Below are 20,501 nucleotides of genomic sequence, written 5' to 3' on the forward strand. Positions count from 1 at the left end.
AACTACGCACGTAACTGGAAAAAATTTCTTCCAGTCCAGTGGAGACAGATGGGAGCCAGGATAACTGGCAGATGGTGCACAACACTTGGCCAGCATCATCTTGTTGCCATGGCAAATGCCGACGATGGAAATGTGAAAATGTAGCAACCATCAGATGGTCCTTTGAGGCCTGAAAGTAACTAATTAAGTGTTGGTTCATGCCCCCATGTCTGGCTTCAGTGGGAGATTACCAAGTCAACCCTGTGGGTTCCATAGCTAAGAAGGAGGTGCCCTTCTTTGTGGGCTCTCCACTGTTCCCAGATGTTAATGACTGACACTCCTCCCAGCTCCACAGCAATGGCTCCTGTGAGGCACCATAACCATCGTTCCCCACCTCCGCTCCTTCCCGCATTCCTATTGCCCCACTCTGTCCTGGTTACCTGAAGTTTCTACCTCAGTGCTGGACACTCTCTAACCAAGGTTGACTGCTCTTACAGACACAACACCATCCTGAACTGAATGGTGATATCACCCCTTGCCAACCCAATGGCAACCTCTTAATTAGGACAGCAGTGGCAAAGTGCCACACTGAAGTACCCTCCAGGTTTCAGCTCTCTCAGCAGAATTCTAACACTGCCCATGAGCTGTGTGTACATGCATGTGTGTATGTGTGTGTGAATGTGTATGCGGAAACATGTACTGGCTGTGAGTGTGTGTGCTTGCGTGTGCATACGTGTGTGGACATGTAAATCTGCACATGTGTCTGCATGCATGTGTTATGTATGTGTGTTTGCATGTGCATTTAGATGTGTGCACACTGATGTGTGTGAATGTCAGAGGCGTGTGACGGAGAGATTTTCAAGTTGCATTAGTTTCCAAAAATGCCATGAATCCTAATCAAGACAAGCTTTACTACATCTGACAGCTGAAGTCAATATCTTTAATATGTTTTTTTCTCTCTCTACTTGGCAGGTTCTCCAATATTAAATGAGCGTTTAAACCTCACTAATGCATTATGATCTATCATGAAGCAATACTAATGATTTTCTCTGTTATACTAGCGCATCCTCCAAGATGTGCAAATAACTCATTTATGTGTCACTGATATGACCTCAGCTCTGAATGGACCAGGTTGGTGAACACTTGGCACTATAACATTTGGTACAATCTGTGCTGTTGCTAGAGATGGGATGTGACCTTCTTTTTCAGCCCTTGTACTCACCCCTGCAGAAACAAGGTGGATTTGTCTGGATTCGGAACTGAACTGTTCAGATGCTGAACTGAATCTGGTCTCCTTTGAGCAGACAGCTAAGCAAGGGATTCATTTAAGTTTTCATCCATGATGTTGGTAGAGTAAATAAGGACAAAATATTTGCACTGGCAGGGTCAGAGGACACTTAAAGGACAAGAGAGATGAGAGATATTCCTTGATGCCATGAATTGCTATAATCAGAGGTGTAATCAACAACAGTCGAAGCACATTCAATTGTAAATGTCCAAAACAGAATTGGAGATAAATCTGAAAAGAAGAAGAAAAAAATCAGGATTAGAGTGAACGTGCAAGGGAATGAGACTAATTGGCTTTTCAAGAGGCCTTTCAAAGAGCTGGAAGGCATGACGGGCCAAATATCTATCATAACCTATAATTAATAACAACCCTGCTTTGTGTGCACCCCAATTCATATAGAATTCTCTCTGCTGGAGTACATCTGTGACTGTATCAAACAGCCACATTCTCAGGCAGCTTGAGTCAAGAGAATCAATAACATGTTTCCATACATAAAATATGAAGATGTCCATTATTCATTCATGGGATGGGAGCATCACTGGCAGGGCCTATTGTTGCCAATTCTCAATTGCACTTCAGATGTAGTGGTCTACTACCTTCTTAAGCATTTGCAGTGCACATGCACATCCACTCAGCTGTTGGGAAGGCAGTTCCAGCATTTTAACCCAGTGACAGTGAAGTCACTGACAATATAGCTTAAAGTCAAAATCAGTGCATCGGTTACAGTGGAACCTGCAGGTGCAGCTCTAGCCCTCCTTGCTGATAGAGAGATCCATCAGAGGAGCCTCGATAACTTGCTGCAGTGCATCTTGAAGATGATACATAATGCTGAAACTGTGAGCAAGTTGGACAGAAAACAGCACAACTCTGTCCTTTCAAACTCACAGACTGTTGAAGGTGTCCCCTGTTCATATAGCTTTAAATGGCATTTCAAGGGAAATTTTCTGCTTCAGCCTCTCAGCGCAGTCTGAAAGCACCAATGCAGAAAATCACCCCTGTGCCACTGTCTGTATCTGTCTCCACTGCAAACATGAAGATAATTCCCAAAGGTACAGCCTGACACGGCCATTTTATCATCTAGCACTCCCCCAGGCCACTGGCTGAAATGTTCTGTTCTTTCTCTGCCCAGCGACTGCAAGAAAAAAAATCAATGTAAACATGAAAAGTTGAGATCTGTTGTAATGAAATCTTGCTTGCTGAGTTATCGCACGGAGAATATTTGTTATGAAGTTAATTGTGTACTGATGGGCATGGTGGTTTCAATGTAATGTGTAAAATGTGAATTGTAGCCAGCTCAATAAATACATCAAGCCAGCTTGAGGATCTGAAAGAAAGGCATTGTCACAAGTCTAGAATGGCCATTTTAATTAAGACTCCTCAGTCCAATGCTAAACCTGTTATGTATCCCATTCTACAGAGGCAAAATAAAATCTTTTAAGCAAGCTGACTTGCATTTATATAGACCTTTTCACATTTTCAGTCATCCCTAGAGCATTTTACAACGAGGTAATTCCATTCTTTTGAAGTGTAGGTGACATGATAATGTAGAAAATCAAGGCTGAGATTCAATGCCGTCAGGATTTAGTGTCTAATGACTGATCAAAAGTGTAAAGTCCTAATATTTCACCAAGAATCAAACAGTCTACTGCAGGAAATTAAGAGCTGCAATACTACAGTGCAGTATACTGCCCTCTCATGGCCATATTTCAAACTGTCTCAAACCTGCCATCACGTCACAAAATTGTTTCTCCACTTGGGAGTTCACTCCAACTGAAGAAGAAGAAGAAAATTCATACTAAACTTGAAATCTTAACTCTGTTTCTCTCTCCACATACGCTACCAAACCTTGTGAGTTTGTCCATCAAGCTCTGTATTTATTTCGGACTTCCATAGATCTTAAGGTCTGGCTTTTGTTTCACTATGGCAATACTATAGCATAAAGCTTCTCTAAATGCAAACTTACAACACCCAACTGTAACTGTTCTTCAATTCCACAGTTTTTGCTATATATATATATATATATATATACGGCTGGATGGTGGAGGCTGGTACAATTGCAACATGTAAGAGGCATTCGAATGGGTATATGAATAGGAAGGGTTTGGAGGGATATGGGCCGGGTGCTGGCAGGTGGGACTAGATTGGGTTGGGATATCTGGTTGGCATGGACGGTTGGACCGAAGGGTCTGTTTCCATGCTGTACATCTCTATGACTCTATGTTTCAGCAATGCGAAAACTATCCTATTCAGGGTAAGTCAGGTGGCAATAGACAGGTTAATACTTATAGGGCAGTGATGACTGAGTGCTATTATCACTGGATTGTTAATCTAGAACCCAGAGAATGTTCTGGGACCCAGGTTCAAATCCTGCAAAGACTGAAATTTGGAATTCAATCTAGAATCGAATGTTGACTATGAATGGTTTAACAGCTCATGAGAAAGTAACACTCCCTCAGTCAACCAAGATTTTGTGCTCAACTTTCTGAAACTTGAACCCACAAACTTCTGACTCAAAGGCAGAAGTTTATCAGCTCTGAGAGAGGACATACCAAGATATTTTATTAATAATATGGCTACAGGGCACCTGGAAAATTACATATTGATTTGGCAGAGTCAACTTGGATATATGAAAGCAAATTCACCATTGAAAAAATCTGTTTAAAAGTTTGCAACAAGCAAGACAGTCAAAGGTGAACCAGTGGATTGATTTCTCAAAGTATTCAATATCACAAAAGAGGTGATTTTGCATGGTTAACCCTCTTAGGGTTTCTGATGATACATTTTTATGGATTGAGACTTGGTGGCAGTACATAACATGGAGAGTAAGAACAACAGGGCAATTTTTAGGGTAGTGAGCTGTAACTAGTGGGATACCAAAAGGTTTAGGTGTTTAGGCCTCTACTGTTTACAAGGAGAAAGTGAGGACTGCAGATGCTGGAGATCAGAGCTGAAAATGTGTTGCTGGAAAAGCACAGCAGGTCAGGCAGCATCCAAGGATGCTGCCTGACCTGCTGTGCTTTTCCAGCAACACATTTTCAGCTCTACAATTTACAGCCCATATTGGATTAGATGAGGAGACCAAGTTTATTATACACAAGTTCACTGATATACCAAGCTACATAGGAAAGTATCAGAAACCAAAACAGAAATTGCTGGAAAAGCGTCGCAGGTCTGGCAGTATCTGTGAAGCAAAATCAGAGGAAATGCTTTGGATGCAGTGACCCTTCTCATCATGTATGCTGCCAGACCTGCTGAGCTTTTCCAGCAATTTCTGTTTCTGTTTCTGATTTACAGCATCCAAAGTTCTAACATGGTTTTTACATGGGAAAGTATACTGTGGAAAGAATGCAATAAAGAGGTTAACATTTACAGGGCAGTGATGACTGAGTGCTGTCATCACTGAATTGTTAATCCAGAACCCAGGGAATGTTCTGGGGACCGGGGTTCAAATCCCACCATGGCAAAGACTGAAATTCGGAATTAAATTTTTTAAAAATCTAGACTCGAATTTTGACTATAAATTGTTTGTTGGAGAAAAACCAATCTGGTTGACTAGAGTTATTTAGGGGAAGCAAATCTGATGGCCTTACTTGACAAAAGCAAATTACTGCTGATGCTGGAATCTGAAACCAAAAGAGAAAAGAGCTGTCAAAGTTTTGACAAAGGGTCAGTTAGACTCGAAACGTCAGCTCTTTTCTTTCCTTACAGATGCTGCCAGACCTGCTGAGATTTTCCAGCATTTTCTCTTTTGCTGTCCTTACTTGGCCTGGCCTACATGTGATTCCAGACCCTCAAAAACCTGGTATGGTAGGAAGATCGTATGAGGCACTTGGGGCTGTTTTCATTGGAGAAAAGAATGTTTAGGGGTGACTTGATAGAGGTGTACAAGATGATTAGGGGTTTAGATAGGGTTGACAAAGAGAACCTTTTTCCACATATGGAGTCAGCTATTACGAGGGGGCATAGCTTTAAATTAAGGGGAGGTAGGTATAGGACAGATGTTAGGGGTAGATTCTTTACTCAGCGAGTCGTGAGTTCATGAAATGCCCTGCCAGTAGCAGTGGTAGACTCTCCCTCTTTATGGGCATTTAGACGGGCATTGGATAGGCATATGGAGGATAGTGGGCTAGTGTAGGTTAGGTGGGCTTGGATTGGCGCAACATCGAGGGCCAATGGGCCTGTACTGCGCTGTATTTTTCTATGTTCTAAAAACACGGTTGACTCTTAACTGCCCCCTGGGATGGGCAATAAGTACTAGCCTAAGTGGCAATGCCACATCACAAGAAGAAGTGGGGAGACAAGAATGCATTAGGTGAAATATTTACTGAAGAAATGTGCAATGACCCACTTTGCCTGGAAACGATACAAAAGCAGAATATTTTTTGAGTGGTAAGAAATTGGGAAATGTTTGTTTTCAGGTGGATCTGGGTGTCCTTGTACACAACTCCTAGAACATTAACACGCAGGTCCCAGTAGGCAATTAGAAAAGCAATTGCTAGGTTACCCTTTCACAAAGGGATGAATTCAGTATAATAAAGGCTTATAATAATTACAACTCATGTGAGACCACATCTGAACTATTAATGGTGACCATACCCAAGCAATGTTAGACATACCATATTGGGAAGGCAAAACATGTTCACTGGATAAATTCCTGGGATGAGGGGCTTGGGCTGGAGGAGAAATTGAGGAAACTAGGCTTACATCTCTAGAATTATAGAGGCATAGAGTCATACGGCATGGAAACAGACCCTTTGGTCCATTCTGTCCACACCAACCAGACAGGTTGAAAATATCTATGAATGTTTAGCACAATCCTGATCTGTAACTTTTCAGCTAGTGGCTTAAACATGACTATCTCTGTAATCAAGGGGGAAAAAGTGAGGACTGCAGATGCTGGAGATCAGAGCTGAAAAATGTGTTGCTGGAAAAGCACAGCAGGTCAGGCAGCATCCAAGGAGCAGGAGAATCGACGTTTCGGGCATAAGCCCTTCTTCAGGAATGAGGATCTGAAAACATTCCCAATGTGAGTTTATAACTGAGGATGGTTGCTGGATGGAATTCTGAAAGAACGAGACACAAGACCTGAGTGTCGTAAGTCAACTCGCCCAGATCAGAAACTGAACTGGATCACCCTCACCAATACTACAGCTGCAAGAGCAGGTCAGGGACGTGGGATTCTGCAGACAGTAGCACACCTCCAGGCTCCCAAATACCATCTATAAGGCATAAGTCAAAAGGTATGATGGAATACTGTCCAGTTGCCTGGATGGGTGCGGCTCCAACAACACAAGAAAATCAATGCCATCCAGAAGAAAGCAGCAGTTTGTTTGGACCCCATTCACCACAGGAAAAAGTGAGGTCTGCAGATGATGGAGATCAGAGCTGAAAATGTGTTGCTGGAAAAGCGCAGCAGGTCAGGCAGCATCCAAGGAGCAGGAAATTCCTGTTGAAGGGCTTATGCCCGAAACGTCGAATTTCCTGTTCCTTGGATGCTGCCTGACCTGCTGCACTTTTCCAGCAACACATTTTCAACCCCATTCACCACATTCATCATTCACTCCTTCCACCACCAACATATTATGACGGCGTTTTTACCATCCACAAGATGCACTGCACAACTTGCTACTCTCCTTTGGCAGAACTTTCCAACTCCATGACACCTATCACATAGAAGGACAAGGACTGTAAGCATGGGTCAAATTCCCCTCCAAATCACATACCATCCTGTCTTGAAATCATATCATCATCCTTTCATTGTCAATGGGTCAAAATCCTAGAACCCCACTCGTTCCCCAAACATTCCATGGACACATTGTAACCAGGGGGTGGTTGTGTGCCTTGATGGAGAAAGAAGATGATAGCAGGCCTTTCAGAACAGCTGAGTAAAACCCAAAAAAAAAACAATAATGGAAAGGAAACAATGATATTATAGAACGTAAAGCATAGAACAATAGTATTAGTGTAGTATTAGGGGTGGCACAGTGGCTCAGTGGTTAGCACTGCTGCCTCACAGCACCAGGGTTCCAGGTTCAATTCCAGCCTCGGGTGACTGCCTGAGTGGAGTTTGCACATTTTGTGGGCGGCACAGTGGCACAGTGGTTAGCACTGCTGCCTCACAGCGCCTGAGACCCGGGTTCAATTCCCACCTCAGGTGATTGACTGTGTGGAGTTTGCACGTTCTCCCCATGTCTGCGTGGGTTTCCTTCGGGTGCTCCGGTTTCCTCCCACAGTCCAAAGATGTGAGGGTCAGGTGAATTGGCCATGCTAAATTGCCCATAGTGTTAGGTAAGGGGTAAATGTAGGGGTATGGGTGGGTTGCGCTTTGGCGGGTCGGTGTGGACTTGTTGGGCCGAAGGGCCTGTTTCCACACTGTAAGTAATCTAATCTAATCTAATACAGCACAGAACAGGCCCCTCAGCCCACGATGTTGTGCCGACCATTGATCCCCATGTGAGGTAAACCTAATGTACAAACCCTCAAATTTCTGTGACCATATGCATGTCCAGCAGTCTCTTAAATATCTCCAATGACCTCGCTTCCTCAACTGCTGCTGGCAACGCATTCCATACTCTCACAACTCTCTGCATAAAGAACCCGCCTCTGACATCCCCGCTATACTTTCCGCCAAACAGCTTAAAACTATGACCCCTCATGTTAACAATTTCTGTCCTGGGAAAAAGACTCTGGCTCTCAACTCTATCTATGCCTCTCATTATCTTGTACACCTCAATTAGGTCCCCTCTCTTCCTTCTTTTTTCCAATGAAAAAAGTCTGAGCTCAGTCAACCTCTCTTCATAAGATAAGCCCTCCATTCCGGGCAGCATCCTGGTAAACCTCCTCTGAACGCTCTCCATATAATAGGGCGACCAGAACTGGATACAGTATTCCAAGTGCGGTCCACCCAAAGTTTAACAGAGCTGCAACAAGATCTCACGGCTCTTAAACTCAATCCCCCTGTTAATGAAAGCCAAAACACCATATGCTTTCTTAACAACCCTGTCCACTTGGGTGGCAATTTTAAGGGATCTATGTACCTGCACACCAAGATCCCACTGTTCCTCCACACTGCCAAGAATCCTGTCTTTAATCCTGATATTGCTCACCTTTAGAAATCTTTAAACAGTACCCTCATCCTGAGCAGCTAAATATGGCACCCACAGAACACTAACCACAGCACCAAGGAGCAGCTTTATATACATGCCTTGTAGGTAAACATAACTCATGGGCTGGTCAGCAGAATGATTTCATTAAACCATTTGAATTCTTACAGGGATTGATGGGCTAGATACAGGTTGGATGATTTGTCTGTCTGGGAATGTGGAACACTAGTTCACATTTTCACAGTAGGGCTTTGGTCATTTTGGGCTGAGTTGAGGAGTAGTGCCTTCACTCAGTGCATGTGGGTCTTCGGAATACTCTACTATAGCAGGGAGGCTCAGACATGGACAATACTCAAACCGAAGATCAATAGATTCTTAGATACTAAGCAATACCGAGATAAGATAGGAAAGTGGAGTTGTGATCTTGTTAAATTGCAAAGTGGACTTGAATGTCATTCTTCACAGAATCATCAAATCATACAATGCAGAAAAGGCCCTTTAGCACATTGAGTCTGTGCTGCCAAAAATATATAACTATCTGCATAAGTCTCATTTTCCTGCACTGGGCTTATAATTTTGATTGTTATGACACTTTAAGTGCTCAGCCAAGTACTTTTTAAAGATTGTGAGGTTTCCCGCTTCAATGACCCTCTCAAATAGTGCATTCCAGACCCCCACTACCCATTAGGTGGAAAGACTTTTCATCAAATCCCTTCTAAACACCCTGCTTTTTACATTAGATGTATACCTTCATGTTCCTGACCCTTCAGCTAAGGGCTGAAAATGTGTTGCTGGAAAAGCGCAACAGGTCAGGCAGCATCCAAGGAGCAGGAGAGTCGATGTTTCGCGCATTAACCCTTCTACAGGAATGAGGAAAGTGTGTCCAGCAAGCTAAGATAAAAGGTAGGGAGGAGGGACTTGGGGGAAGGGTGTTGGAAACGCGATAGGTGGAAGGAGGTCAAAGTGAGGGTGATAGGCCGGAGTGAGGGTGGGGGTCGGGGCGGAGAGGTCAGGAAGAAGATTGCAGGTTAGGAAGGCGGTGCTGAGTTTGAGGGATTTGACTGAGACAAAGTGGGGGGAGGGGAAATGAGGAAACTGGAGAAATCTGAGTTCATCCCTTGTGGTTGGAGGGTTCCTAGGCGGAAGATGAGGCGCTCTTCCTCCAGCCGTCGTGTTGCTATGGTCTGGCGATGGAGGAGTCCAAGGACCTGCATGTCCTTGGTGGAGTGGGAGGGGGAGTTGAAGTGTTGAGCCACGGGGTGGTTGGGTTGGTTGGTCTGGGTGTCCCAGAGGTGTTCTCTGAAACATTCCGCAAATAGGCGGCCTGTCTCCCCAATTTAGAGGAGGTCACATCGGGTGCAGCGGATGCAGTAAATGATGTGTGTGGAAGTGCAGGTGAATTTGTGGTGGATATGGAAGGATCCCTTGGGGCCTTGGAGGGAAGTGAGGGGGGGAGGTGTGGGCGCAAGTTTTGCATTTCTTGCGGTTGCAGGGGAAGGTACCGGGAGTGGAGGTTGGGTTGGTGGGGGGTGTGGACCTAACGAGGGAGTCACGGTGGGTGTGGTCTTTTCGGAACGCTGATAGGGGAGGGGAGGGAAATATATCTCTGGTGGTGGGGTCCGTTTGGAGGTGGCGGAAATGGCGTCGGATGATACGATGTATATGGAGGTTGGTGGGGTGGTAGGTGAGGACCAGTGGGGTTCTGTCCTGGTGGCGATTGGAGGGGCGGGCTCAAGGGCGGACCCCTTGGAGGGGCGGGCTCCATAGCCAGACCATAGTCCAAAGGTGTGCAGGTTAGATGAATTGGCTATGCTAAATTGCCCAAAATGTTATGTGCATTAATCAGAGGGAAATGTGTCTGGGTGGATTACGTGTTGGTGTGGACTGGTTGGGCCAAAGGGCCTGTTTCCACACTGTAGGGAATCTAAATATCATTGTTACACAAGGCAGCAAACTCAAGGCTCCTTTTATAGAACTCAATAACAAAACAATGAGTATACAGTTCAGTTGAATGTTAGTTAGCATTTTAATAGCATTTTGCAGGAATTCAGGGATTCCTCAGAATCTATGCTACAAGTCCCAGATGTCACTTTGAGCCTAGTGTGGCAACTTACAATTGGATGGTTTTGCCTGAAAAAAGAAGAGAAATTCGACCAACAAAGTGTCTGCCTTCCAGCAAAGATTTACAGATAATTAATGCACAAATCTTCCAAGTAATCCTCAGTTCAAGGATAACGGTCTAATCCAGATTTTTAAACTGCATAAATGTGTCTCATTGTTTAGTTTTATTTTAGGTCAAAGAGATTATTGGAAAGGCTTATGCCAAATCAGGGCCTGAAGCTGTCACTGAATCTCCAACAAATTGGGCACCAGCTCATATCATTGGCACGTTGCTGTGCCTTCACCCTCATTAAGGTCATGCACTCCATTGAAGGGTCCCGATCTCAGCCATTCCAATTTGTTGAACAAAGGGAGAAGGCTGGCAGGAGACATGGTAGAGGTCTTTGAGAGGTGTTTTAATATTTCTGGAAAAACCTGTCCTGCTCTTGGATGAGACCAAAGTTAGTGGGCCGAAATATTGGTAATCACTGATATGTCTAATAAGGCATTCAAGAGCAACTTTTTTGTTGAGAGAATGGCGAGAGTGTGAAGCACACTACCATGGGGAATAATGAGTGCATTTAAGTGGAAGGTAGACAAGCACATAAGAGAGAAAGGAATTTGAACATATATTGATGGGGTAAGATGAAGAATGGGAGGTGGCTTATGCAGAACTTAGATACCAGTATGGACCTGTCACCGTTATATTAACTGGATGGTGCATTGGAGACTGAGGGGTGACCTTATGGAGGTTAATAAAATCGTGAGGGGCACGGATTGGATAAATAGACAAAGTCTTTTCCATGGGGTTGGGGAGGCCAGAACTATGGGGAAAGGGGAAAAATTTAAAAAGGACCTAAGGGGCAACATTTTCATGTAGAGAGTGGTGTGTGTATGGAATGAGCTGCCAGAGGAAGTGGTGAGGTCCTGAAGAAGGGTTACACCTGAAACGTTGACTCCTGCACCTCCTGATGTTGCCTGACTTGCTGTGTTCTCCCAGCCTCCTCCTTGTCTACATTGGATTCCAGCATCTGCAGTTTATTTTTTCTCTAGTGGAAGTGGTAGAGGCTGGTACAATTAAAACATTTAAAAGGCATCTGGATGGGTCCATGGATAAGAAGGGTTTAGAGGGATATGGGCCAAGTGCTGGCAAAAGGGACGAGTCTATGTTGGGATATCTGGCAGACATGGGCGAGTTGGACCAAAGGGTCTATTTTTCCATGCTGTACATCTCTATGACTCTATATAATATGATCTCACAGCCATTTAAAGAAAGAATAAGGAGAGCATACAACACTGTAGGTTTGCTATCTTTTGGATGTGCATTGACTTGAGGTCCACATCTATTTGTTCTATTTGTTATAGAGTCATAGAGATGTGCAGCATGGAAACAGACCATTCAGTCCATGCTGACCAGCTATCCCAACCCAAATTGGTCCCACCTGCCAGCACCCGGCCCATACACCTCCAAACCCTTCCTATTCATATACACATCCAAATGCCTCTTAAATGTGGCAATTGTACCAGCCTCCACCACTTCCTCTGGCTGCTCATTCCATACACATACCACCCTCTGCCTGAAAAAGTTACCCCTTAGGTCTCTTTTACATCTATCCCCTCTCACCCTAAACCTATGCCCTCTAGTTCTGGACTCCCTGACCCCAGGGAAAAGACTTTGCCTATTTACCCTTTCCATGCCTCTCATAATTTTGTAAACCTCTATAAGGTCACCCCTCAGCTTCCAACCCTCCAGGAAAAACAGCCTCAGCCTGTTCAGCCTCTCGCTATAGCTCAAACCCTCCAACCCTCAGCTAAGGCCAGGTGGTATTTTTTGAAGAGGAGTGCATATGATTTGAGGTGCCATGTGATGGACTTTAGGCTCAATCTACAAACTTATTTTCTTTTATGTGTGAGCCAAGTCCTGCGTGCTCTTCAAATAAAGCAATAAGATAAGATATTTAATCTTACACTTTTAGTTTTATTCTATCAGTAAGTGGATAAAGTATACAGAGCTCTGGGTCTAAACCTTTCTGTCCCTGACAAACTACTCAGTCAGTCAGTTCAGAAAGAACAAAAGACCTATATCTGTCCCTGACACAGTCTTTTATACCATACAAAACATCATACCATCACTCAAGTGAAATTGTCTTCTAACTGGCTGTTGCTCCGACTCCATTCCCGCCTCCTCGCATTCCCGGATGTCCGATCCCACGTGACCCTCCTTTGGCTCTGAAAAGGAGAACCACGCGGCCTCCTTTCGGGCGCGAAACGGCCGATCACGTGACCTCCCGGCACTCTTCCGGAATGAGAAACAGGGAGATCACGTGACCGCGCCCGCGTCTCGGAGCATCACGTGATCATCCTCTGCGCGAGCATTAGAGGACCACGTGACCTCCGAATGCTGAGGACACGCCCACTTGAAAGCATCAGAGGACCACGTGACCTCCGAATGCCGAGGACACGCCCACTCAGACTCTACAATGTATTTTCCTGGTAAGTTTTATATATATATTCACACATGTCATTATTCCTCCCTTCACCAGTACCACAGACAACATGATCGTTGGCAGTTCGCGGATCCTGCTGTAAATGTAAATGACTGTTGCAGCTCATTAGTCTGTACAATAATAATCACAGCATGTCAAAGTAAGTGGTACATTCTGAGACATTTCTGAGGAGATACAACAAGATGCTGAATAAATATGAGTCCTCTTGTTGAAGTTCCCCCTATTTTATTCTCCTGTCACAGGAGCACCTTCCAAACGCACAATCTCTTTGACTTCGATTTTGTGCATGGGAAACCATGTCTCACAAACTTGGCTGAGTTTTTTGAGGATGTGACCAATAACATAGTTGAGGGTAGAGCAGTAGACATTGACTACATGGACTTTAGCAAGGCCTTTGACAAGGTTCCGCATGGTAGACTGGTTAATAAAGTTAGGTCACATGGGATTCAGGGAGAGCTTGCCAATTGGATACAAACTAGGCTTGATGGTAGGAGACAGAGGGTGGTGTTGGAGGGTTGATTTTCAGACTGGAGACCTGATACCCAGTAGTATTCCATAGTGATTGCCGTTGGGTTCACTTTTGTTTGTCATTTGTATAAACGATTTGGATGAGAATACAGGAGGCATGGTTAGTAAGTTCGCAGATGACACGAAAATTGGTGGCATCGTAGAGAGTGAGGAGGATTATCTAAGATTGCAAAAGGATCCAGATCAACTGGGCCAATGGACTGAGGGTGGTGGCAGATGGAGTTTAATTTAGATAAATGCGAGGTGTTGCATTTTGATAAGATGAACAACAGCAGGATTTACACAGTTAGTGCAGGGCCCTGGGGAGAGCTGCAGAACAGACACCTAATGGTTCAGAAACAGGATTCATTGAAAGTTGCATCACAGTCAGAGTGGTAGCAAAGGTGTTTGGAACCCTTTGTTTTATTGCTCAAACCATTGAGTATAGGAGTTGGGATGTCATGTTGTGGTTGCACAGTATAATGGTGAGGCTACTCTTAGAGCATTGTGTACAGTTCCGGTTGTGCTGCTATAGGAAGGATATTATTAAAATGGAGACAGTACAGTACCCATCAAATAATTCAGATGGGTCAGTTTTTGTCTAATGTGTGCAGAAGGGTTTACTGACGCAGTATGTAGACAGGCCAACAAGGGGTGAGGCCAGATTAGTTTTGGTACTTGGTAATGAACCCAGCCAGGTATTAGATTTAGAGGTAGGTGATAGTGACCACAATTCGGTTATGTTTACTTCAGTGATGGAAAGAGACAGGTATATAATGCAGGGCAAGAATTATTGCTGGGGGAAAAGGCAATTACGATGTAATAGGCAAGATTTAGGATGCTTAGGATGGGGAAGGAAACTGCAGGGGTGGGCACAATTGAAATGTGGAGCTTATTCAAGGAACAGCCACTGTGTGTCCTTGATAAGTGTGTACCTGTCAGACAGGGAGGAAGTGGTTGAGCGAGGGAGCCGCGGTTTACTAAAGAAGTTGAATCTCTTGTCAAGAGGAAGAAGAAGGCTTATGTTAGGATGAGACATGAAGACTCAGTTAGGCTGTTTGAGAGTTATAAGTTAGCCAACAAAGACCAAAAGAGAGAGCTAAGAAAAGCCAGGAGGGCACATGTGAAGTCATTGGCAGATAGGATCAAGGAAAACCTTACAGCTTTCTATATGTTTATCAGGAATAAAAGAATGACTAGAGTCAGATTAGGGCCAATCAAGGATCATAGTGGGAATTTGTGCGTGGTATCTGAGGAGATGGGGAAGTGCTAAATAAATATTTTTTGTTAGTAATCACACTGGAAAAAGATAATGTTGTTGATGACAATACTGAGATACAGGCAGCTACTCTAGACAGGATTGAGGTTCACGAGGAGGAGATGTTAGCAATTCTGGAAAGTATGCAAATAGCTAAGTCCCCTGGGCCAGATAGGATTTATCCTATGATTCTTTGGGAAGCCAGAGAAGAAATTGCTGAGCCTTTGGCTTTAATCTTTATGTCATCATTGTCTACAGGAATAGTACTAGAAGACTGGAGGATAGCAAATGCTGTCCCCTTGTTCAGGAAAGGGAGTCGAGACAAGCCTGGAAATTATAGACCAGTAAGCCTTACTTTAGTTGTGGGTAAAGTGTTGGAAAATGTTATAAGAGATAGGATTTATGATCTTCTAGAGAGGAATAAGTTGATTAGGGATAGTCAACACGGTTTTGCGAAGTGTAGGTCGTGCCTCGCAAATGTTATTGAGTTCTTTGAAAAGGTGACCAAACAGGTGATTGAGGGTAAAGCAGTTGATGTGTTTTTTGGATTTCAGTAAGGTATTTACTTTGATTTAGATTACCTACAGTGTGGAAACAGGCCCTTCAGCCCAACAAGTCCACATCGACCCGCCAAAGCACAACCCACCCATTCCCCTACATTTACCCCTTCACCTAACACTCCGGGCAATTTAGCATGGCCAATTCACCTGATCTGCACATCTTTGGACTGTGGGAGGAAACCAGAGCACCCGGAGGAAACCCACGCAGACACGGGGAGAACGTGCAAGCTCCACACAGTTAGTTGCCTGAGGTGGGAATTGAACCTGGGTCTCTGGCGCTGTGAGGCAGCAGTGCTAACCACTGTACCAGTATTTGATAAGGTTGCCATGGTAGGCCATTGCATAAAATACAGAGACATGGGATTGAGGGTGATTTAGTGGTTTGAATCAGAAATTGGCTAGCTGAAAGAAGACAGAGTGGTGGTTGATGGGAAATTTTCATCCTGGAGTTCAGTTCCTAGTGGCATACAGCAAGGATCTGTTTTGGGGCCACTGCTGTTCGTCATTTTTATAAATAACTTAGATGAGAGTGCGGAGGAATGGGTGAGTAAATTTGCGGATGACACTAAGGTCGGTGGAGTTGTGGATAGTGCAGAAGGATGTTGCAGGCTACAGAGGACAATAGATCAGCTGCAGAGCTTGACTGAGAGGTGGCAAATGGAGGTTATTGTGGAAAAGTGTGAGGTGATTCGCTTTTGAAGGAGCAACAGGAATGAAGAGTATTGGGCTAATAGTAAGATTCTTGGTGGTGTAGATGAGTAGAGAGACCTCCGTGTCCATGTTCATAGATCCCTGAAAGTTGCCACCCAGGTTGATAGAATTGTTCAGAAGGCACACGGTATGTTAGCCTTTATTGGTAGAAGGATTGAGTGTCGGAGTCATGAGCTCATGTTGCTGCTGTACAACACTCTAGTGTGGCCACGGACTTCGAGTATTGCCTACAGTTCTTGCCGCTCCATTATAGGAAGGATGTGGAAGCTTTGGAAAGGGTTCAGAGGATATTTACAAGGATGTTGCCCGGTATGGAGGGAAGGTCTTACAAGGAAAGGCTAAGGAACTTGAGGTTGTTTTCGTTAGAGAGAAGAAGGTTGAGAGGCAACTTAGTTGAGATGTATAAGACAATCAGAGGGTTAGCTAGGGTGAATAGTGAGAGCTTTTTTCCTCAGATGGCAATGACTAGCACGAGGGGACATAGATTTAAATTGAGGGTTGGTAGATATAGGGCAGATGTCAGATGTAGTTTCTATACTCAGAGAGTTGTAGGGGTGTGGAACGCACTGCCTGCAACAGTAGTAGACTTGACAACTTTAAGTGCATTTAAATAGACATTGGATAAACATATGGATGAAAATAGAATAGTGTAGTATAGATAGGCTTCAGATTGGTTCTACAGGTCGGCGCAACATCGAGGGCTGAAGGGCCTTTACTGTGCTGTAATATTCTATGTTCTATATTCTAAGAGCTTTCCAAGGATGTTACTGGGATTAGAGGGTTTGAGTTTATAAGGAGAGTTTGGATAGACTGGGACTTTCTTCACTGGAATGTAGGAGGTTGAGTGATTACCTTATAGAGGTTTATAAAATCATGAGGGGCATAGATTAGGTGAATAGCAAAGGTCTTTTCCCTAGGGTGGGAAGTTCAAAATTAGAGGGCATAGGGCTAAGGTAACAAGAGGAAGATTTAGAAGGGACCTGAGGGGCAAATATTTCACATGGGGGTTGGGTGGGGGGGGGTTGTATGTGGAATGAATTGCCAGAGAAAGTGGTGGATGCAGGTACAGTTACAACATTTAAGAGACATTTGGATAGGTATAGGAACAGAAATGTTAACAAGGATATGGGCTTAGTGAAGGCAAATGGGACAAAAGTAGATTGGGAAACTTGGTTGGCCTGGATGATTTGGACCAAAGGTTCTGTTTCTGTGCTATATGACTCTATGATACTTCCATCTAAACAGACAGGAGCTGCAGATGCATGGGCAAACCACCATCTGCAAGATCCCCTCCAAGTCAATCACTGTCCTGATTTGGAAATATTCCTTCAGTGTCATTGGGTCAAAGGCCTCATGGCATTGTGGGTCTACTTACAGCACATGGACTGCAGTGGATCAAGAGGGCAGCTCACCACCCCCTTCTTAAGGGGCAGCTAGGGACATGCAGTAAATACTGGCCTAGCCAGTGATACCCATGTCCCTTGAGTGAATGAGAAAAACAAGATGTTTGGAACATTTTTCCTCAAAAGCTAGTCAAAGTTGTGTTTCTGACCACATTCAAGGCTGAGTTAGATAGTTTATGATTGACAAGAAAATCAAGGAATCATGGTAAACAATCTAGAAAGTCAAGTTAAGGCCACAGTCAGCTCAGCCATGATCTAATTGAACGGTGAGGGCAGACTCGAGGCTCCTACTCCTGCTTTATTTCTTATGATCTTATGAATGCCCACAATAGTTGTGATAGCAATCTATGCGAGCTGAAATTGTGAATATCGTGCAAATCCACACTAAAATAAGACAACTTAAGCCATGGCCTCACACTCAGTGGAACCTGGACTGATCTGCACAAGAAGTCCTTTCTCCTGAGATTCATGCAATGAGAGTGACAGGGGCAGTGGAAATGGTCACTCCATTGATCTTTACTGCAACTGGAACACTAGCCCCTGAGGTGAAACAGCAGTCTGCTAACCCACCATGCACAAACCAGCACCCACCCTCGCCTACCAGCACTAGTTAAAGCCCAAGCAAATTGCTAATAGCAATGATTAAGGCAGCAAACTGTGCCAAAGTGCACTATGGAAAGCAGTTCATCACCTGTATACCCCGGCCCACACGTTTGCCACAAAGATAAAGGAGATGGATTCATTTCAGCTGTTGGTTCAAGGGCAGCAGTCAGCTCACAAAAAAACAAAGAGAACATAAAAGTGTTTTAAAGGATATTTTGTGTTGATGCCAGTGAGCAGGATGGCTATTGGTTTTAGGAAATAAATCTTGGTTAATCTAATCCCATGGCCCAGCGTTTAGCGCGAGCTGGCGTGGAGGAAAGTAAGATCCCGGGGGTTATGAACTGTGGAGAAAAGTTCTAAAAAGAAAGACTCAAAAGTGGAAAAAAGCAGCAGAGGGGGAAAAAAAACAGCCTGAACTTAATCTTGTAAAGGCAGCCAACAGTGCTGGTAACACATTACATCAGAGATACAGTCTGCCCAGGAAACAAGCCCCCAGATGCTATTTGGCTGCTTGAAGCATTTGCAATAACACTTCAACTTCTTTTCCAATTCAATCCTGAAACATTCCAGTTCAGTTGATTTCCCCTGATGCTGACAAACCAGTTGATAAGATTGAGTAGGTGGAACAGTTTGCAACTCTTTAACACCAATAATTTCACAAGATGAACACAGTCACACTTCACAAGCTCTCAGAACATTGCCACTGATCTCTCCAGTCATCCCACACCCCCACAAGTGCTGTACCCAGATCCCATTACTTGGAGGTCTCTCGCTAATTCTCTGTCCTTTGGCGTGAATGGTTAAAGGGGTTCAGCTCAACTTGTCGGAGGCTCAGATTGATATTATTCCAGCCATGTACATTGCTCTCAGATGGACAAAGCTGGTTCAGATTAAAGGATGCTGATGTCTGTCAAGGGGGTGAAGAACCAATACATTTCAACATGATCTGTTTTGCATAAGACCTTTAAATAAGTAAATAGTTTGAAAACACTAAGCGTTGAGTCAAATGTGCTTTCATCTGATTGAAAAAGTGTAGAGGGCACAGAGGAGAGTAGGAAGTAAAGTCCAATCCCATCCTGTGGAGTGTGGCATTAAAGTCCAATTAATGTTCAAGAAGGACTCTGAGGGTTGACCTCACAGGTTGAAGGTTATTTGGATTGGCAGCTAAGTGGTTTTGACTGTCACTGCTCCGCACTCTGACATATATTACTGCCATTGGGTCGTGCTTAGGCAATCTAAACAACAGAAGCCACTCTGAGCTTAAGTCTTGACTTCTAATTCCCATGTTACACTCAATTTACTGTAATCTGGATGTAGTTATGATGATGCGATACACATTATCCTGTTACCCAAGATAAATGTCTCCTCAGCCTAAACTTATACACAGGTAATCCTTCACCACAAACCATTAAAAAGCTCCTAGACTAACACAGGAAGAAAAATTTATGGCACCATTCAACCCAAGGTACTCAGGCCTAAGTATCCAGAATAAAACATCCAATTATATTTTCATTTCATTTGCTACCTTCAACATTCACTCCCTTGCCCATCAACCCACAGTTGTTGCAGTTGCGTGCCATCTACACTGCAGTAACTCGCCTCCCATTGTATCATCCACTTCTGTAACCTCTACTACCCAGGACAAGACTTGGAGATGCTGGTGTTGGACTGGAGTGGATAAAGTTAAAAATCACACAACACCAGGTTATAGTTCATTTGGAAGCACTAGCTTTTGAGGCACTGCTCCTTTATCAGGTGGTTGTGGAACATGACCATACGACACAGAATTTATAGCAAAGGAGTTACAGTGTCATGGAGCTGTAATGATATATTAAACAATGTTAGTTAAAAATCACACAACAACAGGTTATAGTTTATAAACAAATTTTGATTAAGTCTTTCATCTTTTACAATGGGATATGGTGTTTTAGATTCTTTAATATGGAGAAAGTGAGGACTGCAGATGCTGGAGATCAGAGCTGAAAAATGTATTGCTGGAAAAGAGCAGCAGGTCAGGCAGCATCCAAGGAGCAGGAGAATCAATGTTTCGGGCATAAGAAGGGCTTATGCCCGAAACGTTGATTCTCCTGCTCCTTGGATGGTGCCTGACCTGCTGCGCTTTTCCAGCAACACATTTTTCAGCTCGGTTCTTTAAAATGTAAATCCCGGAATTACATTCTCAAGGTGACATCAGTTTATCTAATAATGAGTGGCAGCTCAGCTCAGACAATGCATTAAATGTGTGAAGGTAAAGTCTGTACCAATGTTGAGTCAATTCTATTCATAAAGTGGGGCTTACAGAACCTTACATGGATTTATGCAGTTTTTGAGCAAAATAAAATGTAATTCTGCAAATACAAATTCACCCCATAAACTTATATGTGTTTGTGTGGATGTGAGTGCATGTGTGTGGATGTGAGTGCATGTGAAAGAATGTGTGTATGTGTGCATGTAAGCTTGGTCAAGTATGCGTGTGAGTGTG

The sequence above is a fragment of the Hemiscyllium ocellatum genome, chromosome 24, assembly GCF_020745735.1.
Source record: "Hemiscyllium ocellatum isolate sHemOce1 chromosome 24, sHemOce1.pat.X.cur, whole genome shotgun sequence".
Lineage (NCBI taxonomy): Eukaryota > Metazoa > Chordata > Chondrichthyes > Orectolobiformes > Hemiscylliidae > Hemiscyllium > Hemiscyllium ocellatum.